The sequence below is a fragment of the Pistacia vera genome, unplaced genomic scaffold (genome assembly GCF_008641045.1).
Source record: "Pistacia vera cultivar Batoury unplaced genomic scaffold, PisVer_v2 Contig398, whole genome shotgun sequence".
Classification (NCBI taxonomy): Eukaryota; Viridiplantae; Streptophyta; class Magnoliopsida; order Sapindales; family Anacardiaceae; genus Pistacia; species Pistacia vera.
In genome coordinates this window covers 1152390-1178175 of record NW_022196221.1, presented here as the reverse complement: position 1 = coordinate 1178175, position 25786 = coordinate 1152390, and the positions used below count along the sequence as shown (strand labels likewise).

Sequence of the window (25786 nt, the reverse complement as noted above, 5' to 3'; positions counted from 1 at the left end):
TAGCTAGGGGTGGTAGCACCGATTGTAGGTGAAGATGACTGAAAATGTGTTCTGGATATGATAGATCGCTTAAGCAATCTGATATGTTTGGTATAATGCAGTAGATCGTATATCGCTTAAGTGATCAGGTATAAGGCAGAAGATCGTTTAAGCGATCTACTATAAGTCTGGTATATGGCAGCAAATCGCTTAAGCGATCAGGTAAATGGCAGAAGATAGCTTAAGCGACCTGCTATAAGTCTGGTGTATGGCAGCAGATCGCTTAAGCGATCAGGTAAATGGCAGAAGATTGCTTAAGTGATCAAGCTTATTTATACCAGATCACTTAAGCGATCTAGTAAACGATATACTAGATCGCTTAAGCAATACACTAGATTGCTTAAGCGATACACCCGATCGCTCAAGCGACTCTATAGATGCTTTTTAAAATCTTTCAACCCTTAATACATCAGTTAATAATATTTTTTTTCTTGCATTATAGGTACTTGACTATTATTAGACATGGGACAAGTTGTTTTAGGTGTTGAATATTTTGGTGAGTGGGTGGAGGAAGAAAGTTGCTGGAAATGGATTGGGAAGAGCAAATAAGTTATACTAATTGCTGTGAGCACAGAGGTTAGTTTTGATGAAATAATTAGAAGAGGTGATTTGAATTGCTCACGTAGTGATATATGTTTTAAACATAGTTCCTAAACATTATAAGGTACCTCATGCTATATTCAAGTCGGATGAAGGTGCGAAGTTATATATGATTGATGTGGGCGATAATGGTTCGAGGCTAATTTTAAGGGTTTCTTTTGTAGATAAATCGTTGGAAGTTGGTTCAAAAGAAGGGGATAATGAGGAAGTTGGCAGAGAGAATGTTGGTTTTAATTTGAACTACGAGGGCATTGATTTCTTAGTTGAAAAATCAAGAGTAGGCGGTGATTTGGGTGGTGAGGTAGACACTGTAGAAGAGGTTGGTCATGTGCGGCAGAATGAAAATGTTGAGGAGGAGGACCCCGTACATGTTCCCGCTGATGTAGAGATTCCTTTAAATACATATTATGCAGAAGGTGTAGTTTGTAAGGAAGAGAACATTATGGTCCTTTATGCAAGTTCAGAGGGGGTAATTGCAGGTGAATCAACTCATGTTTTTACGGATGGATCGGAGTTGCGCATAGGGTATTTATTTGACAACAAAAAGGAAGTGGTGAGGAAGCTAAAACTTGTTGCCGTGAGAGGTAATTTTGAGTTCATCACCAAAAAGTCTAATTCATCGGTTGTGACAGTTGCATGTCATGACCGAAAGTGCAAGTGGCGGGTTTATTATAGAAGGTTGGCGGAGTCCGAAAAATTTATTGTTAGCACATATATCCATGAGCACACATGTGGTTTAGGACATATTTCAGGTGAGCATCGACAAACTTACTTGAGTTGACAAACCAAGATAGCAAGACGATTTTCAAGTTGGACAAGAATATGAGGTTTAAATATTTTTTTGTTGCTTACGGTTCTGCTATAAGGGGTTTTGTAAACATGAGAAAGGTGTTGGCTGTTGATGGTTGCTTTTTGACAGGAAAGTATGGAGGCACATTGTTGGTGGCCACTGCACAAGACAATGAGAATCACATATATCCCGTTGCATGGTGTGTGGTTAACTCTGAGAACGACAAGTTGTGGACTTGGTTTTTTCAGCAATTACTTACGATAGTTCCTGACAGTGACGATTTATGCATAATATCCGATAGGTACAACTCTATCAAAGAAGGAGATTGCCACTATTTACCCTCAAGCACATCACGGATTTTGTATGAGGCACCTTAGTGAGAACATAAAACAAAAGTTTAAGTGTGCTAGCCTCCTTCAGACATACTACATGGCGGCAAAAACTTATCGAGTTGATGAGTTCGAGGAGCACTTCTGGCAAATCTGAATTAAGGATGATATAATTGCTAAGTATCTTGAGTATGATGTTGGTTTTGAGCGATGAAGTAGAGCTTACTTTCCTGGAAGAAGGTTTGTTGTCATGACCACAAACATAGTTGAGTCCATAAATTCAAAGTTGTTAATAGAAAGAGAGTTTCCAATAGTTGCTTTTTTTTTTTTTTTTTTAATGCAATCTAGAGGACATTGTCACTGTGGTTCCATGAGTGTCGTACGGAGTCAGAAAATTTTACCACAACCCTTGTTCCGTCAGTTGAAAAATTATTGCGAGAACGTATGGAACTGTCAAATGCACTGTTTGCCTATCCTCTTAATGCTCAAGAGTTCACCATGCGCGGCTATGGTCCAGATGCCCTAGTTAACCTACTTAGTAAAACTTATAGCTGTAAAGTGCTTGACATTCAACGTTTACCTTGTCCTTATGCACTAGTAGCATTGAAACACCAGCGGAAGCCGGATTTTGGTTCAAAAATTCACATGGAACTTTGCTTCCCTCTCTATATGGCAAATCACTACATACTGGCTTATTCGGAAATGATATATCCAGTTCCTCTAAAAGAGCAGTGGGTGATGCCGCCAGAGTTGGTTCACATTATCATCCATCCACTATTCAAGAAGACAGAAAAGGAGAGAAAAAGAGTTAAGCATATTCCATCAGCCTCTAAGGTTCCCTGGAGGATGAATAAGTGTCCAATTTGCAAGCAAGCTGGCCACAAGAGAAGCAATTGCCAGAATCGATCACATGCAAATCCAGAAAATTAGGTTCGAAATGATCAGTAGCAAGAAAGCAAGCAATTTGTAGATAAGATCGGATCACTTAAGCGACATAAGATCGCTATCTGCAGATCTGAACATCATATCGTTTAAGCGATCTGCTGCTTAGATCAGATCTAGTGGCCACCAGATCACTTCAGCGACGTAAGGTCGCTTAAGTGATCTTTTCTTATATGCAGATTTGACAAGCAGATCGGTCGCTTAAGCGATCTGATGAAGTTATTATATTTCTCTTTTGTGGTGCATTAAACTAATTTTATGTCCCTGTATTTCCAGCTATGTCATCAAGAAGAATGATGCAATCAAGAGAGTTGCCAAGGCCAACCGTTGAAGTGTTGTTGTTTTCAATTTTTTATGTTTTAAATTTTATTGTTACCTTGAATAAATCATCCTTTATAACGTATTAAGTCAAATTAATTATTTTTTATTTTCATCAATTTTTAAAAGGGTTTAAGTTAGTAAAATTTCGCATATTACCTCTGAATAGCACCGATATCTGCCCAAAGAAGCAAGACAAGCAAAATAAATATTATCAACATCATTGTCGTATCAAGACAATCAATCAATCAATCAATTTACTGAATTAGTCACGAGTGTGGCATGTTAGTAGAAATGTACCTCATTTCACAAATATGGATGGTTATGATTGAATATAAAGCTTAGCGACAATACGGAATATAATTTCTCCCTCAAACGTGCACAATATCAAAAGATCGGCGAGATAAGAAGAAAAACGGCCTTGGTTGCTTAAGCGATCTATGATTGCTTAAGTGACCAAGGGTAAAAGCGAAGAATCGCTTAAGCGAGACCTTAAATTGCTTAAGTGATCGTGCATCTGGGTAGATCTTGATTCTACCCCAGACTTGATTGCTTAAGCGATCCCGAATTGCTTAAGCGAGCGACTAAGGGTAAAAGTGAAAAATCGCTTAAGCGAGACCATAAATCGCTTAAGCGATTGTGCATTTGGGCAAATCTTGATTCTGTCTCAGACTTGATCGCTTAAGCGATCCCAAATCACTTAAGAGACTAAGGGTAAAAGCGAACAATCGCTTAAGCGATTGTGCATCTGGGCACGTATTGATTTTGCCTTGTACATGATCGCTTAAACGATCATTGATCACTTAAGCGACCAAGGGCAAAAGTGAAGCATTGCTTAAGTGATCCTGATCCTCGCTTGTACGTGATCGCTTAAGCGACTAAGTTTGAACATAGTGGATCGCTTAAGAGAGACCTATGATCGCTTAAGCGATCCACTGTAGTCGGATGACCTTTATTTTGCCTTTGACAAGATCGCATAAGCGATTTATTATCGCTTAAGCGACCAAGGCTAAATAGACAGGATCTCTTAAGTGAAACCATATATTGCTTAAGCGACCAAGGCTAAATAGATGGGATTGCTTAAGCAATTAAGTGTAATTTACTTTGGTACTTTAAAAATATTCTATACTTTAATATTTCTTTTTCATGTTTATGTACCATGTTTAAGTACAGACGTGAAAGAACTAAGTTAATTAAAATATAATTTTGAAAAAAATCGATTTAGTGATATAAATAATCAAATCAATTGATATAAGACAGATCATGGTCCACTGAACTAATCGTACAGTCAAAATTGAAGTTTATTTCAATCTAATCATTCTCAAATACATCATCCATATTTATGAAATCAGGTACGTTTCTACTAATGTGTCATGCTAGTGTGCTATGACATTCATCCATATATCATACGATTGTAACCTTAATATGTGTTGATGGAATTAGGTTGCAAATAATCCTTCTTAATTGGCCTTAATAAGTGTTACTAACCAATGTCACTTAACATTAATGTTAATAATCATATGATGTTGTGAACGTCCGAAGTTCACATTAACGTCACTTAATATGGGACAACCTATTCCAAAAATAAAATAAAAGGAATCGCTTAAGTGATCCTGTCATCACTTAAGCGATCCAATGTTGATAAGCTTTCATCGCTTAAGCAATAGTGTTAATCACTTAAGTGATCTTGTGAAAGACAATAAAAATAATCCGAATACACTAGATCGCTTAAGAGATTTCATTTTTCGCTTAAGCGATCCTGTGTATTTAGCCTTAGTCGCTTAAGCGATATGGTACCGTCGCTTAAGCGATCACATACAAGCAAGAATCAAGATCACTTAAGCGATGCTTCACTTTTACCCTTGGTTGCTTAAGCGATAATGTACAAGGCAGAATTAATACCTGCCCAGATGCACGATCGCTTAAGTGATTTACTTTCTCATTTAAGCGATTGTTCTCTTTTACCCTTGGTCGCTTAAGCGATTTGGGATCGCTTAAGCAATCAAGTTTGAGGCAGAATCAAGATCTGTCCATATGCATGATCGCCTAAGCAATTTATGGTCTCGTTTAAGTGATTCTTCGTTTTTACCCTTAGTTGCTTAAGCGATTTGGTATCGCTTAAGCGATCAAGTTCGAGACAGAATCAAGATTTGCCCAGATGAACGATTGCTTAAGCGATTTACAGTCTCGTTTATGCGATTCTTCGCTTTTACCCTTGGTCGCTTAAGCGATATGGTATCGCTTAAGTGATCAAGTCCGAGGCAGAATCAAGATCTGTCCATATGCATGATCGCTTAAGCAATTTTATGGTGTTGCTTAAACGATTCTTCGCTTTTACCTTAAGCGACCAAGTCCGAGACAGAATCAAGATCTGCCCAGATGCATGATCGCTTAAGCGATTTATGGTCTCGCTTAAGCGATTCTTCGCTTTTACCCTTGGTCGCTTAAGCGATCAAGTCCGAGGCTGAATCAAGATATGCTCAGATGCACGATCACTTAAGCGATTTATGGTCTCGCTTAAGCGATTTTTTGCTTTTACCCTTGAATCGCTTAAGCGACCAAGTTCATGACAGTATAAACATCTGCCTAGATTCATGATCGCTTAAGTGATTTATTGTCTCGCTTAAGCGATCTTTTATAGAAAACCCTTTGTCGCTTAAGCGATATATGTAGTTGCTTATATATCGCTTAAGCGATCATGGGCAATACATATTTTTTCCAGCTTTTCTCCTAAATTTTGACAAACTAAAATCACCAATACATATTAATTCCATATTTTTTTCCTAAATTTGACAACCTAATTGCATCAACACATCAATGCCATGTAACAAGAATACTAAATAAACTCAAACTCAAAAGAGGGAGAGAAATACTGAATTGCTTTTGTATTAGTCTGAAATATGTCAATTACATTAAATTACAACATTATATACAACAAATAAATCTCCTATATACACCTAAAACAAAAGCAGGGCCGACAGCCTCCATCCCCCCTCTTCATCATTCTCTTTAGCCACTTTCCCATCCTTCAAAATTATCCAGCACACCTTCAACATCAACATCAACATCTACATCAACATCAGCATTAGCATCAGCACCACGACCCAAGTATCAACAACCTGACGCCTAACAACACTAGCTGATCCAATTCAAGACAATCCAATTATTTAAGACAACCCAATAAGATAACATCACATAAATTACAAAATTCTAAGTCCAACTTCCATAGCTTTTGATGACAGCGTCAACAATGACTTGGATTGGGTTTTAGTCAGTCAAAAGGGATCCATATGCCCATGGAAGCACTCAATAGCCCAGCGCTCCAGACAATTGCTCATTGTCTCATCATTCAAGCCGTCTATCGGGGTGTTGGTCATGTCAAACTCAATAAATTTCAGTGCATATGCCCCACAATTAGCACTACAATAGTAGGAAGACATTAGTATTAGAATCAGCTTATAGAACAATTGTATTATGTAAGTTTTATACAAAATTTACCTTGAGTCATTTGTCAAGATGGGAAGGCGCTTGAGTGGCCACTTTCTCGTCAGTAGTTCATCACCAAGTGCTGAAACATCCCGCTGTCGTACAACAACAGCGGGAACAATACACACAGTGGCTGCAACTCCATCTCCAACTGCCTCTCTCGACAAATACTGGGGTTGCAGTCAAGGATCTACAGCAAGCCCTCCTTTAGTAGCGTGACAACGGTTATCCAATGCATATCCTTGATGTTCATGATGCAGTATACTCTTTTAACATTTGCCCAACTAATGCCATGTTTGGGCCTTTCCCCCCGTACATACTGTATCATTCTGTCATCAAACTAAAAGTCATCAAGGACACCCTCAAAGTCATTTGTGGCCAATCTTTTCCGCTTGCCTCCTCTTGTTGCACCTCTACTAATGGCCTTTTTCATTAAATTGTCATATGTAGTTACTAGCGTTTGGCCAAATGCCACATCGGTGATGACACAGTGTGGATACAAAATATCCTTATTACTGCTCTATCGTAGCCTCATAAGTGACAATACCTTATCGATGCGGCATCAAATAAAAACAATATGATAAGTATACAATACCTCATGGAAAACATAAGCAAAAATAAGAGAAAATAACTCACTGAGTCGTTGAACCACTTACCCATCGTCAACATCTTTTCAAACCACTCCCGAGGATGATCCCGGGTCTTGCACTTCACATGCCCATCACTTCCAGAATCATTGTAATAGGCATATAAGAGTTTTTTATTTTCCTCATCTATTGGTCTATACAAATCGACCTTAAACTCCTCCGTTTTCACTTGCCTACTTCCTCCGCTTTCCTCCTCCATTTTCACTTGCCCACGTGCCTTCCTTCTCCATTTTCACTTGCCCACTTCTTCCGCCTTCCTCCTCCATTTTCACTTCTCCACTTCCTTCGCGTCCCGCCTCACCCTCCTCTATTTTCTCTTCCCCACTTCCTCCGCCTTCCTCCTTACCCTCCTCCTCCATTTTTGCTTCTCCACTTTCACGGACTTCCTCATTTTTTTTCTTCGTTTTCCTCTTCGTTCCATAGTTACTGTCGTGTAAGGAGAAATTACATGCTTACTCTTTCGACTCTCTCTTTTATGCTCAGGTTGCACTTCAACCACTTTCAATACCCCACCAACTTCCTCCTCCACCTTATCAACTTTCTCCTCCACCATTTTCATTCGCTCTTCTATCTTCTCAAACCTCATAAATGGTTGTTATAAAACTCTTAAACAGATCGTTTATGAGGTCAACCACCTCATTCTCCCGACCCCGACGCCTCGGGAGTGCATATTCAAAAAAATCAATCAAATTTAAGCCACATTTAAAAGCAAGTGTATGTTCAAAAGATTAATCCTTTAATCTCACCCGAGCCGTTTGAATTTCGATTTCTATTTTGTCGTGATCCCAATGGGTATACTTCTCGATGTGCCAACGCAACATCCTAGGAAATTGCGGTCGCTCATCCGAAGTCTTCATCCCCTCCCTGTTTTGTTATAATCCCAATGGGTATACTTCTCGATGTGCCACCGCAACATCCTAGGAAATTACGGTCGCTCATCCGAAGTCTTCATCCCCATCCCCGCCCCCCTCCCCCCCGCCACCTTAGCCAGAACAGGGACGGCCTCATACATCCAAGCCTACATTGTAAAAAAATAGTTTATATCATAATTAAAACACATATAATACAAAAAAATATAACAAAAAGCTATTAATATTTACTTGTATTGCCCATGGGAAGCCAAACAAATTGTACGTGCTCAGTCTATTCTTCTCGACAGATTGGCACTGCTTTAACCCCATGTCTTTTCCTTGCAGGGAGTCCATGGTTAGTTGACATGATACTCATCCCTACAGATAAGCATTAAAGAAGTTCATGCTGCTTGCAAACTTCACCCAATCCATATTAACGGCTTTTGTTGAGTCAGAAGCCATTAGGATCGAATGCACGAACGATACTAGAGACATCTTGAACCTCTCTGAAGAGGTATACCCACATTCTTCTAACCTCTCCTCTAAATCGCGTCCCGTAATAGACGCCTTCCCCCCAAAACCTTTTTAGCCAAGTTATCGGCTGCCCTACTCTTCTTTATTCTCTCTTGCTTTGTAGCATCTGGAAATGCCCCACATCTTGAGCCTGTCATCAGAGCATATTCCATCATCCCAAAATGTTGTGGCTTTCCATCCACCACGAACCACATTTTTTATTTTTGGCTTTTAACTGAGTGCCGCAACATATAATGCACTCCTTGACCCCAGAACGTCTTTTTCCAATTTTCTCCGATGTTCCCAAAATGACCGAAACAACTCTCTTTGAATCGGTCTATACCCTTTTTCCGTTCCCGTAAAATCTCCATTATTCTCGTAAAAACTTGCCGACTCGACCTAACTGTCACCCTTACGGGAAGTACAGTACCTTATCGCTTACAACCTCTAACCCATAGTCCTTATAATTCACGCTTCAGAAAATCTGCACAATCGATATAAACTAAATATCAGGAAAAAAAAAAAAAAAAAAAAACAACCAATATGCTACCAATTTGGGGGATATGGGCTTCGAGGGCATCAGGGAGTGGATGTTTTTTGCCTCAAGAGGACTAGGGAAGCAAATGCAAGCCCTACAGAGGTTGTTGTGGTAGGTTCCATGAGGTTGGAGAGCTGAGGATGGCAGGAGGTGGCGGAATAGGAGGGCTGCCCTGCATATTGCAGGTTTTGCCAACCTCCTGCCATCCCGAGCCCACCAACCTCCCTACGACCTCCCTTGCCTTCCCCCATCCTTTGGAACCCAAACAAAACCACTCCCCCAATGTCTACCAATTGCTCGACAAAACGCTACAACCACCATAACAATAAAACCAACTACATCTCTCTCAAATTCGCACAAATCAATCAAATTTCTCATCCAATTAAAAAAAAAAAAAGAAGTAAAAAACGTACCCTTTCTTCACCGGCATCCTCCTCCTCGCTTGAATTCTTGCCAGCGTCCTCCTCTTTAGAACCGTTTTTCGATTCTTCTCTCTGTTCTTGTGCCGCCGTCGTCTCCTCTTCCTTTGGACCACCTTCATTCGTCGGATGATCCATCGGAGCATCTTCTTCGATAGCATTTGAACTGCCACCGCCGAAGTCTAGGATTTGGAGTGGGGTTGGGTTTTCCTCTTTTTTTCTGAATATCAGCCATGATTTATGTAAGAAAGTTTTAAGATTGAATATTTGCCGGAATAGGGCACTTTTGTCAATCAAAGGTGTTTGTCGGTCGTTTTTTGGGTATTTAGCTCGATTAAGCGATTTTGAAGGGTGGGGGTCGTTTTTAATTTTTAAAATTTAAACAAACTGCTGTTAATTATAATATTACCCATATATATTTAAATCCTTTTACTTTAACCCGTTATATGTTTAATGAATCCTAAGTGTGCCACGTCAGTTTTTTTAAATTAAAAAAAATTGAAAAATATTTTTAAGATCATTTTTTTAAATGCAAACTTGGGAGGTCGGAGGGTTAAATTTCCTCCCCAATTTCAAAGCAGCAACAAGAAGGATTAATAAAAAAGAAAAAAATTGGGAAATAAAAGATAAGTAGTGAAGAGGGTTCGATTTCTCTTTAGGGTTTGCGTTTGTTTTGAGGGATTTTTATATGGCGAAGAAGAGGAAATCAGACGCCACGCGCCTTGATGAAGTTGACCGTACGATGTATTCTACCTTCTGCAGCGCGGCCAACTCGCTCTCGCAGCTATACTCGCAGGCGATGAACCACCAGCGTCTCAGCTTTCAGGCCGGTGAGCGTCACGCGCTGGTATGCTTTCATTTCTAATGTATAGTTCTTGAATTTTTTAATTTTAATTTTGCTTTTTTGAGTTTTGATCGGTGGGGTTTCTGTGATATGTGTTTTTGCGTGATGGGTTTAATCAAAATTGTTTTTTTTTTTTTTTTTTTAAATGTTATTTGTTCTCTGCTATTATAGTGATTAGAAAATTGGAAATTTGTATTTTTTTTTTAAATTTAATGCTGGGTTAATTATTTGTGTTAATTATCTGGTTGATGAGCTTGTATCTGTTTGGTTTTTGAGAAAATGGAAAAGAAAATTAATAGTTTATGTTTTACAATTTGTTCTAAATAAGCTTTGGAAGTTGCTGTAGGCTTGGTTTAGCAAAGTTTTTGTTTTTATTTTGTATTTTTGGGTGTAAAAGTTTTATATTTTTTTGGGAGTGAACAAAAATTATTTCTTTCTATGCATTTACCTACATATATAAATTTTGTGGGATCATCTCTCAAATTCATATTGTTTTTTAGCACTTCTGTGTAACTATGCCTCATTCCTTATAGTGCCAAGGCTTGTTGGATAGCTAAGGAACTTCTGATGGTGTCTACTTGTAAGATTTTGATGTGAAGTTTTTTAACTCATTATTATTTAGGCTTAATTGAGTGATTTGTGGTTCTTTCGATTGTTTGTTATATTGCTCGAAACAAAAAGGGCCAAAGAGATGCAGAATGGTGTAACCATTGTAAGACAGTCAGTTTGGTTATGCGCCGAGTCCTTTTCTTTTGTAAGGTTGTGCATTTTATTTTATTTGACCTCTTTTCCCTTTAACTTGAGCTGCTTTTTGCCTAAGCTTACTTTGAAGTTTTGGGCGTCTTATTCTTGTCTTGGAAATTCCATATCTTTTTTACTTGTACATGTATTCTTTACTTTTTGATTTCAGTTTTCATTTCGTTAGTGACTTGTGAAAGTATATTATAATTTCCTTGTGGATGAGGCTCATTGCATTTTCTTATGAATTCAATAACTTACAAATAAATAATTTCTTAGCTTCCAGATTGCATTTGCATTTTAGTTTCTTGTTATTTAGTTACCCTCTCCATGCTCTTGTTCTCCTTATTCTTTCAGCATATTTTTCTCATGGACTGATAAATGTAAGGATGTACTTTTAAATAAAGGGAAGCTTAAGCTGAGGCACCAGTTTGTTTACTCTTACCCTCTTTGATGATTTTCATGATTTGTTGCTCTTATGTTTGACATGTTGCTGTTAGCTATGACGTCTTTGTTCTGGTAATTGCCGTTTTCTGATTTGGTGGATACCACCTGTTTTAACTTTTGGCATTGGCTTTGTATATACTCATACATACTCCTTTCATTTCCAGGAGAAACTTTATCAATGGATTCTGAGGCAGCAAGAAGAAGGATCAAGAGTAACAACAGTAGATATAGCTGCTTATTTGCAGGTTATTTGATCAACCATCATTAAGTGGTTTTATTGCTTGCTCTTTCTGCCCTCATACATTTATATTATGGCACTAAGGGCTCATGTTAAAACTAGAGAAATACAAAATTTTGAATCTCAATGCATTGAGAAATATTTTTTTTTGTGTTTCTGTTAAAAAAAATAAAAAATCAATAGTTTTGTTATTAGAACCATTAATATGTGCCCCTAATATGTGATCAAACTTTGAAATAAAAAATCGCAAGTTTTGGACTCTCATATTCTTACTGCGGTTGGTGCAGATAAGCACTAAATGATGATGGCTTATACCTTATTCTTTCCCTGTTCAAAGGGGATTTTGTGCTTCTCATGTCTATATCACACACACACACACACAGAATTACATGGGTAGAAATTCCTTAATATGATTATTTCTGTTCATCTGATCGCTCATATTTGAAATCAAGTCATATTTTCTTGGCATAATGAGACTACGGAAGATCAGGTATGGTGATTTTTAAGTGTAAGGAAATACCAGAGATTTTCTTTTGTAATGTTTGTTGATTTACATATTATATGTTTTCTAATTGCTTGGAAATGTTTTTTGCACTCCATTCTTCTGTTGTCATCCCAATTTTGAAAACAAATAGATGAATTTTATTCACTCGGTGAAATTGAATTACCTCTGAGATCGTTTTCATTTTTTTTTTTTTTTTTTTTGGTAGAATGAGCTAGAATATGGAGCAGAGGAGCCTCCTATGTCCCCCAGGTTGCCTATTCAACACCAACATGTTCCCATTGCTTCTATTCCATGAGCGACACCGGCAGCAGGGCCCGGAGTTCGTTCCGGACAACCAGATCATCAAGCAAAGAACTCAGTTTTCTCGAACACTCTCTCTAGACCTGTTAACTGCAACCTTCAACACTATAACATGACACAGGGAGGCTACCAAATGTCAACTGGAAACGGTCCTCGGAATAGTGACACCAACAGTGCCCATAATCAGAACAAGGACGCCAATTCTCCCAGTTCTGAATCCATGGACATGCATGCAGAGAGTCCAGGCCGCGAGTTCCCTTATTGAAATTCGGGTTTGGTTTCTTACATATTATTTATTTAATTTTGTTATTTAAAGCTTCTGTGTTGTTAGAAGCCTTGAAATTATTGCAAATGTAGTGCAAGTTCCATTTTATATTCCAGCTAGCGTTTGTGGCCACAATAGAGAAAAAAATTAAAGTCTTCCGTTCAACGGATGCATATATCATAACTTAACCATAGCATGCTAAGTTATCGTGGACGTATCATATCATATATGTGCACTCGTGTATGATCTTAGTGGGTGATTGTATGTCCATTCATTGTTCGGAAAACTTAATGGTAGAATCGAATGCTTAATATATTGTATTCCCATGTCATTAGTAGTTCATTAATTGCTTCTGTCATCTTCCAAATCTTCAAAGACAAATAGAAAATTTGATTCACACGTGAAATTGAATACTTGTTTTCGGATGTTTGTGTAGATGAGCTTGAATATGGAGGGAGGAGTCTCCGATGTCCCCCGGTTGCCTATTCATCACCAACATCCCCAAAGGTGCATTGAATATCTAGGAGTTCCATTGCTTCTATTCCATGTGCACCACCGGCTTTAGGGCCTGGAGTCCGTACCGGACAACCAGATCATCAAGCGAAGAACTCAGTTTTCTCTAATGCTCTCCCAGCCCTGTTCGCCGCAGCCTTCAACACTATCACTTGTCGCAGGGAAGCTACCAAAGTCATCTGGAACGGTCCTCGGAATAGTGACACCACAATGTCCATCATCAGACAGGGATGCCATTCTCCCAGTTCTGAATCCATGGACAGCATGCAAGGTCCGGCCATGACTTTCCTTATTGAAGTTTCCGTGTGGTTTCTTGCATATTTTTTATTTGTTTTGTTGTCAAACTTTAAAGCTCCTGTTGTGGTGGTTAGAACTTAGAAGCCTTGAAAATTGACCTGCGGATGTAGTGCAAGTACCATTTTATAAGGTACTATATCATTTTCTCTAAGCATGGTTATGCATTTTCCTTAAGATAGCGACTCTTGAACTTGTGGCCATCAGAGGGAAAGTCCTTGTTCTAACGTTCAATGTCATATACAACCAATGTTTTAAAACCCACCCCGGGTGAAAGTCGACAAAGTGGTCGGATCCTAAGTTGACCGTTTTAACTAGTTTGAGATGTCCAAAAGTTTGAAATTTAACAAAATACATTTGAAAATTACATGTAAGTTTCTATAGGTTTGAAATCTTGCAAAAACAACCTAAACACTCCCCAGCTCTTGACTAAAGCCCACTTCACCTCTCCCTCGTCGCCTCCCCAGTTGCAGGCGATAGCAGGATTTTTTTGGTGACATTGTTTGTGATTTTCGATTTATTTACTCACCAAAAATCAACGTTGTTGTCACCATTGCACCTCACTGGTAGTTTTTCTTCAGAAACCTTAACATTCTAGTAATCAATGTTCACAGATTGTGTCCTAATTTCTAGGGTTTTAAATTAATAGGAAAATTTGTAACCTTACCCGATGGGGCTCTGGTCCAATTGAACTAGTTCTACTGGCTGAGCCAGGTCGGGTTTTAAAACAGTGCATACAAGTTTTTAATGTGTATATCATGTTATAACATGTACAAATTATTTGTATTAGTTAATTCTCTAGTAAGAATATCCGTATTTAAATTTGTGGGGATCATGTTTAAATATTATTGGATTCATTATCATTGAATTTAATGATGTTTTACGTAAAAGCCATACGTGTAATGTAATATATTTTATCTTATATTGGCACATGGCACGAGGGTAATTGTTCTTAAGAGTAACAACATTTTCCACCCAAGTTTTGGTAAACCTACAAGTTCCCACACATAGTTTCATAAATTACATATTTCCCCCTTAAATTAAAGCCGTTATTTTTCTCTTAAAATAATCCCCTCTTAATTTCTCTCAATAACCCTAGAGGGAGATCCCACCAAGCAAAAATCCGGCCTAACCGCTTGATTCCAACACCACCATCAGCATCGCTTCCCTCCTCACAAACCCCTAATTTTCCACTTGATCACCTCGGCAAGGTGCCTGAATTTGCTGGAAAGGCACAACAAAATGCGAAAACCTAAAGGAGGTTAGGTGATCAGCGAGGAATGCGGTCGGCGGTGTTGGGGGTTTTGATGGGGGGAAGCTAGTGATGCTATTGGTGGTGTTGGGGATGGTTTCCGTGTGTCGGGACCTGTCGGAATTTGGATGAAACGCCAACTGAAACTAAGAGCGACGCCCAGCGATTGGGGGTTCAATCAGGTGGGGATGTTAGGGCTTTGATGTGGGGGCTGAAGGGATTGTAATGGTGGTGGTTAAGAGGGGTCGATTGCGACAGGAACACCGAAATGGCTTGAAATCGCCGTGCGAATTTGAAGTAAGCGTTATTTTGAAATTTTCGATGAGGTGAATTTGAGAAGTGAAGGTTTATTTAAAATTTCATCTTGAATGACAATTTTACCCTTATAACTGTTAGTTGAATATTTTTCTATTAATTTAAGGATGAGAATCTGTAATTCATGAAACCACGGGTGGGAACTAAATTTGCCAAACCTCGGGTGGGAAAAGTCGTTTACTCTTATTTTAAAACATTGGGTTGGGGCCTCTTTTCTGCGATTGCTCAACTTTTTTCTAGGTTTAATGTTTTATGCCTATCACCGATCATCTAATTGATAATTGCATTGGCGCCAAGTTGTTAGCTAAATTTAGCAAAAAAAAAAAAAAAAAAAAAAAAAAAAAAAAAAAAACCTAGTTAGGCTTTGAAAAATAACACCCTTTTAAATAAGAGATCGACTTAGAGATTTAAAGAAGTAATTTAGTCCATATATTATAAATAATAACATTTTTCTTCCTAAGGTAATCGCCCTTACTCAAATCATGCAAAAATACACAACTGTTGAAGTTGTATGAGTATATTTGTTGGGGCTTTGATTTATCAGTAAATTTCAGGTTTGATCTTCGATGTGGATTAAAGGTTAAATGGATTAATTAAGGATGTTTGATGGACTCCGATGATTAATTGAGATACGTGCAAGCTAGTTTGAATAACTCGGTTACTAAAAAAAAAAAAAAAAAAGGATTAAGATTAATTTGTGATGTAATGAGATTTATGGATGACTGAGGTTTTGTTTGTAACTGAAAAAATTTAATTAATTTTGGTCTGATAATAAGATATTTTTTGTAAAGTTGTTAATGTAGGTAAAATTAATTAGTTTGGGGCGATTATAAGGTATTGATTTAAGGGTAAAAAGGTCATTTTCATAGTAACAAATTTTTATAATAAAATTGAATGGAATGGGGGGCTGAGTTATATTTTAAAACTGACAGGTGATACTATGACTTCATGAAAACTACAAGTTTTACTAAACTACTAATTAATCTTACAAAGCAAAACACAAGAAAACAAAACCCAAATTTAGGGGCATTTTATAAAAGGCTAATCAAGTTCAAATTTAATTAAAAGGTAATGTAGTTTGAAAGTTGTAAGTAAATAGTCTTATTATTGATTAAAGTTATTTAAACTGATTAGTGGTTAATTAGGATTAATGAAGTTTGTGTAATCTTTTAAAAATTACAATATGTCCCAAAGAGTCAAAATTTTGCAAACAAACCCAAACATCTTCTTCTTCTTCCTCCCGCTTTAACTATCCCTCCCCTAGTTGTTGTTCTTTTAAGCTTCGTCTACATCTTCTTCTTCCTCCTTCTTGTACATCTTTTTCTTCCCGCCATTAACACTATCTTCTTCCTCCCCATTAATATCTTCTCCACCACAGATCATTTCCTTCTCCTCCTCCTCCTGACATTTCATCCAGGTATGCGTATCTCCCTTTCCATTTTATATTCGATTTCCAAAGATTTAATGATGAATTGGTTTGGGTTATGATTTTTTTTTAGTTGTTGGTTGTTGGGTTGTGTTTGATGTAATGCAAGTTGAAAGGAGTGAAATTTTTGAATATTTTTTTGCATTTTGGGTAGCTGGGGGTGGTAGCATTGATTATAGGTGGAGATGACTGAAAATGTGTTTTGGATATGATGGATCGCTTAAGCGATCACGTATGTTTGGTATAATGCATAGATCGTAGATTGCTTAAGCATCTGCTATAAGTTTGGTATATGGCACAGATCGCTTAAGCGATCATTAAATGGCAGAAGACGCTTAAGCGATCTACTGTAGTCTAATGTATGGCACAGATCGCTTAAGCGATCAGGTAAATGGCAGAAGTCGCTTAAGCGTTAGGCTTATTTATACCAGATCGCTTAACGATCAATTATATCGCTTAAGCGATACACCAGATCACTCAAGCGACTCTGCAGATGCTTTTTAAATCTTTCAACCCTTATACATCAGTTAATAATATTTTTTTTCTTGCATTATAGTACTTGGCTATTATTAGACATGTGACAAGTTGTTTTTGGTTTGAATATTTTGGTGATGGGTGGAGGAAGAAAGTTGCTGGAAGTGGATTGGGAAGAGCAAATAAGTTATACCAATTGCTGTGAGTACAAAATTTAGTTTTGATGATGATTGATAAATAATTAGAAGAGTGATTTGAGTTGCTCACATAGATATAGTTGTGAAGTATTTTTAAGCAGAGTTCCTGAACATTATGAGGTACCTCCTGCTATATTAAAGTCAGATGAAGGTGTGAAGTTATATATGATTGATGTGGGTGATAATGGTTCGAGGCCGATTTAAGCGGTTTCTTTGTAGATAACCGTTGGAAGTTGTTCAAAAGGAAGGGGAATACGAGGAAGTTGGCGGAGAGAATGTTGGTTTTAATTTAACTACGAAGGCATTGATTTCTTATTAAAAATTAAGAGTTCGGTGTTTGGGTGGTAAGGAGGACACTGTAGAAGAGGTTGGTCATGTCAGCAGAATGAAAATGTTGAGGAGAAGACCGGTACATGTTCCCGCAGATGTAGAGATTCCTTTAAATACATATGTAGAAGGTGTAGTTTGTGAAGAAGAGAACACTATGGTCCTTATGCAGGTTCAAGGGGGTAATTACGGAGTAGTGAATCGCTCATGCTTTTACGGATGGATCAGAGTTTGCATAGGGTATTTATTTGAAATGAGAGAAATTGGTGAGAAGCTAAAACTTGCTGCCATGAGAGGTATTTGGAGTTCATCACACAAAAAGTCTAATTCATCGGTTGTGACGGTTGCATGTCATGACCAAAGTGCAAGTGGCGGGTTTATTGTAGAAGGTTGCGGAGTTCGAAAAATTTATTGTTAGTACATACCTGTGAGTACACATGTGGTTTGGGACATATTTTAGGTGAGCGTCAACAAGCCTCCGCTATGTTTATTGGACAATTTGTCAAAGTCATTCATTGAAGGGAAAGGTCCATCTCCAAGACATTCAGAAACTTTGCGCATAGAGTTGGGATGTGCTGTTAGTTACTGGAATGCTGGAAAGGGAGACAACATGCACAAGATTTTATGAGGGGCACGCTAAAGCACGAGTACGCAGTATTAAGAGCGTACCGTTATAGCTTGATTAACAAACCAAGGTAGCGGACTTGAAGTGGGACAAGAATATGAGGTTTAAATATTTTTTATTGCTTATGATCTGTCTATAAGGGTTTTGTAAACATGAGAAAGGTGTTGGTTGTTGATGGTTGCTTTTTGATAGAAAGTATGAAGGTACATTGTGGTAGCCACTGCACAAGACAGCGAGAATCACACTATCTCGTTGCATGGTGTGTGGTTGACTCTGAGAACAACAAGTTGTGGACTTGGTTTTTTCAGTAATTATGTACGATGTGCCTAACAGTGACGATTTGCATAATTCGATAGGACAACTCTATAACGAAGGGATTGCCACTATTTACCCTCAAGCACATCACAGATTCTGTATGAGCACCTTGGTGAGAACATAAACAAAAGTTAAGTGGTTGGCTTCCTTCAGACATTCTACTGGCAGCAAAAGCTTATCGAGTTGATGGTTTGAAGAGCACTTCCAGCAAATCCGAATCAAGGATGTAGATTGCTAAGTATGTTGAGCATGATGTTGGTTTTGAGCGATGGAGTAGAGCTTACTTTCTTGAAGAAGGTTTGATGTCATAACCACGACATAACCGAGTCCATAAATTTGAAGTTGTTAATAGAAAGAGTTTCCATAGTTGTCCTTTTTTATGCAATCTGAGGACATTGTCATGTGGTTCCATGAGCGTCGTACAAAGTCAAATAATTTTACTACAACCCTTTTTCGTCAGTTGAAAAATTATTGCAAGAACATATGGAATTGTCAAATGTACTGTTTGCCTATCTTCTTAATGCTAAGAGTTCACCGTGTGCAGCTATAGTCTGGATGCCCTAGTTAACTCTTAGTAAAACTTGAAGCTGTAAAATGCTTGACTTCATGTTTACCTTGTCCTCATGCACTAGCAGCATAAACACCAATGAACTGGATTTGGTTCAAGAATTACATGGAACTTTGCTCCCCTTCTAATGGCAAATCACTGCATGTTGGCTTATTCGGAAACGATATATCCAATTTGTCCAGAAGAGAGTGGGTGGTGCCGCCAGAATTGGTTCATATTATCATTCATCCGCCATTCAAGAAGACAGAAAATGGGAGAAAAAGAGTTAAGCATTTCCATTAGCCTCTGAGGTTCCCTGGAGGATGAATAAGTGCTCAATTTCAAGCAAGTTGGCCATAGAGAAGCAGTTGCCGAATCGATCACATGCAGATCCAGAAAATTAGGTTCGAATTGATCAGTAGCAAGAAGCAAGCAATTTGCAGATAAGATGGATTACTTAACGACATAAGATTGCTATTTGCAGATCTGAACAACAAATGTTTAAGCGATCTGCTACTCAATCAAATCTGGTGGCCACCAGATCGCTTTAGTGATTTAAGGTCGCTTAAGCGATCTTTTCTATATGCAGATCTGACAAGCAGATCACTTAATGATCGAAGATCGCTTAAGTGATCTGATGAAGTTATTATGTTTATCTTTTGTGGTGCATTAACTATTTGTGTCCTTGTATTTCCAACTATGTCATCAAGAAGAAGATGAAATCAAGAGAGTTGTCAAGACCAACCATTGAAGAGTTGTTGCTTTCAATTTTTTTTTAAATTTTATTGTTACCTTGAATAAATCATCCTTATAATGTATTAAATCAAATTAATTATTTTTCATTTTTATCAATTTAAAAAGGGTTTAAGTTAGTAAAATTTCGCATATTACCTCTGAATAGCATTGATATCTCCCAAAGAAGCAAGACAAGCAAAATATTATTACAACATCATTATCGTATCAAGACAATCAATCAATCAATCAATTTACTGAATTAGTCACGAGTGTGACACGTTAGAAATGTACCTCATTTCACAAATATGGAATGTTATGATTGAATATAAGCTCAGCCACACTACTACATATAATTTCTCACTCAACGTGCATAATATCAAAAGATCGGCGAGATAAGAAGAAAAATGGCCTTGGTTGAGATCGCTTTAGCGTCTACGCACCAAGGGTAAGCGAAGAATCGCTTAAGCGAAACCTTAGATTGCTTACGCGATCGTGCATCTGGGCAATCTGATTCTGCCCCGACTTGGTCACTTAAGACCAAGGGTAAAAGTGAAGAATTGCTTAAGCAAGACCATAATCGCTTAGCAATCGTGCATCTGGGCAGAGCTTGATTCTGCCTCAGACTTGATCGCTTAGTGACCAAGGGTAAAACGAACATCGCTTAACAAAGTAAATCGCTTAAGTGATCGTGTATCTGGGCACGCATTGATTTCCCTTGTACATGATCGTTTAAATGATCATTGATCGCTTAAGCGACCAAGGGTAAAATGAAGCAGCTTAAGTTATCTTGATCCTCGCTTGTACGTGATCCTTAACGACTAGACGTGATCGCTTGAGCAACTAAGTTTCAACATATGGATCGCTTAAGAGAGACCTAGGATCACTAAAGCAATCCATTGTAGTGGATGACCTTGTTTGCCTTTGACAAGATCACGTAAGCGATTTATTATCACTAAGCGACCAAGGCTAAATAGACAGGATCTCTTAAGCGAAACCATATATCGCTTAAGCGACCAAAGCTAAATAGGCGGGATCGCTTACGATTAAAGGTAATTTATTTTGGTACTTTAAAAACATTATCTACTTTATATTTCTTTTCCAGTTTATTTATCATGTTAAGTACAGATGAAAAGAACTAATTTTTAAAATATATTTTGAAAAAATCAATTAAGTGATATAAATAATCAAATTAATTGGCACAAGACAATCATGGTCAAAATTGAAGTTTATTCCAATCTAATATTCTCAAATATATCATCTATATTTATGAAATCAGGTACGTTCTATACTAACGTGTCATGCTAGTGCACTATGATTTTCATCCATATATCATATGTTGTAACCTTAATATGTGTTGATGGAATTAGGTTGCAAATAATCCTTCTCAATTGGCCTTATAAGTGTTACTAACCGATGTCGCTTAACATTAACGTTAATAATCAGTGATGTTGTGAACGTCCGAAGTTTCACATTACCGTCACTTAATATGGGACAACCTATTCCAAAAAAATAAATAAGGAATCGCTTAAGCGATCTTGTGAAAGGCAATAAAAATAATCCGAATACATTGGATCGCTTAAGAGATTTCATTTCTCGCTTAAACGATCTTGTGTATTTAGTCTTAGTCGCTTAAGCGATATGATATCTTGCTTAAGTGATCACGTACAAGCAAGAATCAAGATCACTTAAGCGATACTTCACTTTTACCCTTGGTCGCTTAGCGATCAGTACAAGGCAAATCAATACCTATCCAGTACATGATTGCTTAAGCGATTTACTTCTTGTTTAAAGATTTTGTCTTTTACCCTTGGTCGCTTACGATTTGGGATGCTTAAGCGATCAAGTTCGAGGCATATGCACGATTGCCTAAGCAATTATGGTCTCGCTTAAGCGATTCTTCGCTTTTACCCTTGGTCGCTTAAGCGATTTGGTATCACTTAGCGTCAATCCGAGGCAGAATCAAGATCTGCCCAGTGCATGATCGCTTAAGCGATTTGTGGTCTCGCTTAAGCGATTCTTCGCTTTTACCCTTGGTTGCTAAGCGATCAAATCTGATGCAGAATCAAATCTGCCCAAATGCACGATCGCTTAAGCGATTTATAGTCTCCATTTAAGCGATTCTTTGCTTTTACCGTGGTCGCTTAGCGCATATAAGTCCATGATAGTATAAACATCTGCCTAGATGCAAGATCCTTAAGCGATCTTTTATAGAAAACCCTTTATCGCTTCAGCAATATAGTAGTTCGCTTATATGTCGCTTAAGTGATCATGGCAATACATATTTTTTCCAGCTTTTCTCTGAATTTTGATAAACTAAAATCACCAACCATATTAATTCCATATTTTCTCCTGAATTTGACAATCTAATTGCATCAACACATCAAGTCATGTAACAAGAATACTAAATAAACTCAAACTCAAAAGGGAGAGAAATACTGACTTGCTTTTGTATTAATCTGAAATTGTTCAATTACATTAAATTACAACATTATATACAACAAATAAATCTCCTATATACCCAAACAAAAGCAGGCCGACAGCCTCCATCCTCCCTCTTCATCATTCTCTTCAGCCACTTCTCCATCCTCCAAAATTATCCAGCACAACTTCAGCATCAGCATCAGCATCAGCAGCAGTGTCAACAGTAGCACCACAAGCAAGTATCAACAGCCTGACGCCTAACAACACCAACTGATTCCTTCAAGACAATCCAATTATTCAGATAACTCAATAAGACACATCAATAAACTACAAAATTCTAAGTCCAACTTCCATTCCTTTTGAGACAGCATCAACAATGACTTGGATTGAGTTTTGGTCAGTTAGAAAGGATCCATATGCCCATGGAAGCACTCAACAGCCCAGTGCTCCCGATAGTTGTTCATTGTTTCATCATTCAAGTCGTCCATCGTGTTAATCATGTCAAACTCAATAAATTTCAGTGCATATGCCCCCAATCAGCACTACACAGGAGGAAGACATTGGCGTAGAATCAGCTTATAAAACAATTGTATTATGTAAGTTTTATACAAAATTTACCTTGAGTCTGTCAAGACGGGAAGGCGCTTGATGGCCACTTTCTTGTCAGTAGTTCATCACCCAAGCGCTGAAACATCCCGCTGTCGTGCAACAGTGACGGGAACAATACACACAATGGCTGCACTCCGTCTCCAACTGCCTCTCTTGACAATATTGGGTTGCAGTCAAGGATCTGCAACAGCCCTCTTTAGTAGCTGTATAACGTATTACCAATGCATATCCTTGATGTTCATGATGCAGTATACTCTTTAACGTTTGCCCACTGTGCCATATTTGGCCTTTCCCCCATACATACTGCTCATCTATCATCAAACTAAAAATCTCAGGGACACCATCGATCATCTGTGGCCAATCTTTTCCACTTGCCTCCCTTGTTGCACCTCTACAATGACATTTTTATTAAATGTCATATGTGTTACTAGCGTTTGGCCAAAGGCCACATCGGTGATGTCATAGTGCGAATACAAGATATCATCATTACGCTCTATCGTAGCCTCATAAGTGCCAATATCTCATCGATGTACTGCATCAAATAAAAACAACATTAAATATACAATACCTCATAGAAACATAAGCAAAAATAAGGAAAAATAAGGGAAAATACCTCACTGAGTCTTGAACCACCTACCTATCATCAACATCTTTTCAAACCACATCCTGAGGTAATCCCCGGTCTTACACTTCACATGCCCATCCTCTTCCAGATCATTGTAATACACATAAAGAGTTTTTTCTTTTCCTCATCTATGGCCTATACAATCGACGTTTAACTCCTCCGTTTTCACTTGCCCACTTCCTCCGCCTTCCTCCTCCATTTTCGCTTCCCCATTCCTTCATGTCCCGCCTCAACCCTCTTCCATTTTTACTCCCCACTTCCTCCGCCTTCCTCCTTACCCTCCTCCTCCATTTTTGCTTGCACTTTCACAGACTTCCTCATTTTTTTTCTTCTTTTTTCTCTTCTTCCATACATTACTGTCGTGTAGGAGAAATTACATGCTTACTCTTTCGGCTCTCTCTTTTATGCTCAAGTTGCACTTCAACCACTTTCAATACCCCACCAACTTCCTCCTTCATCCTACCATTTTCTCCTCCATCCTTTTCATTCGCTCTTCCATATTCTCAAACCTCTCATAAACGGCTGTTGTAAACTCTCAAATAGACGTTTATGAGGTCAACCACCTCATCTCTCGACCCCGATGCCTCAACAAAACAGTACTTGTTTGTGTTTGCCAATTAGGTGGTGTACAACCTCTCTCATCCTCCTCCTCTCCTCCCTCCTGCCGATGGAGCTTCATCATCCTTGGCGTCAACAACATTCTAAAGTAGTGGCCCTACAACTGCACTCACATGCGTGACCCTCTCTAGGTCCCACATTAGGCAGTTATCCCTTTATCTGTTTCATTCTTCAGTGCTTTGAACGATGTAACATACTATTTTCCCCGCTCACCTAGTAGCAGTGAAGAAGGACGAATGACTCCCTGCAATAAGAAAAAATCAATCAAATTTAAGTACATTTAAAACAAGTGTATATTCAAAAGATTAATCCTTAATCTTACTGAGCTGCTTGAATTTCGATTTCTATTTTGTCATAATCCCAATGGGTACACTTCTGATGTGCATCGCAACATCCTAAGAAATGCGATTTACTCTCCGACCTTCTTCACCGCTACTAGGGTGAAGCGGGAAAATAGTATGTTACATCGTTCAAAGCACTGAAGGATGAAACAGATGAAGGGACGAATGACTCCCTGCAATAAGAAAAAAATTAATCAAATTTAAGCCACATTTAAAGCAAGTGTATATTCAAAAGATTAATCCTTTAATCTACCTGAGCCGCTTGAATTTGATTTCTATTTGTCATAATCCCAATGGGTACACTCTCGATGTGCCATCGCAACATCCTAAGAATTGCGATTGCTCCTCAAGTCTTCATCTTCTCTCCCCCTCCCCCCTCTCCCTCTAGCAGAATAGGGATGGCCTCATCATCCAAGCCTACATTGTAAAAAAACAGTGTATATCAAATTAACACACATAAATACAAAAAAATATAACAAAAAGCTATAATATTTACTGCATTGCCCATGGGAAGCCAAATAAATTGTACGTGCTCGATCTATTCTCTCGATAGATTGGCGCTGCTTTAACCCTATGTCTTTTCCTTGCAGGAAGTCCATGGTTAGCTGAAATGATACCTGTCCCCATGGATAACATTAAAAAGTCCATGTTCTTGAAAACTTCACCCAATCCATATTAACGGCTTTTGTTGAGTTAGAAGCCATTAGGATCGAATGCACAAAACATACCAAGCACATCTTGAACCTCTATGAAGAGGTATATCCATCTTCTTCAAACTCTCCTCTAAATCGCGTCCTGTAATAGACGCTTCCCCCTAAAACCTTTTTCGCCAAGTTATCGGCTGCCCTACTCTTCTTTATTCTCTCTGCTTTGTCACATCTGGAAATGCCGCACATCTTAAGCCTGTTCACAGGGCTATTCCATCATCCCAAATCGTAGGGGCTTCCATCCACCACAAACCACATTTTTTTTTTTTTTTTGGCTTTTACTGAGTGCAGCAACATATAATGCACTCTTTGCCCCAGAATGCCTTTTTCTAATTTTCTTGATGTTCATAAAATGACCGAAATAGCTCTCTTTGAATTGGTCTATACCCTTCTTCTGTTCCCGTAAAATCTCTATATTCTCGTAAAAACTTGCCACTCGACCTAACTTCACCCTTATGGGGAAGTACGGTACCTTATCGCTTACAACCTCTAACCCATAGTCTTTAATTTACGCTTTGGAAATCTACGTAATCGATATAAACTAAATATTGCAAAAAAAAAGAAACCAAAACAACCAAAACAACCAATAGGTTGCCAATTTAAGGGATATGGGCTCGAGGGCATCGGGGAGTGGGT

The 25786-nt window shown here is 38.2% G+C and overlaps 1 pseudogene; it reads left to right on the top strand.

Moving 5' to 3' along the window:
- The first annotated feature begins 10160 nt into the window (after nt 1-10160).
- LOC116141419 lies at nt 10161-12883 on the top strand (annotated as a pseudogene).
- The last annotated feature ends 12903 nt before the right edge of the window (nt 12884-25786 follow it).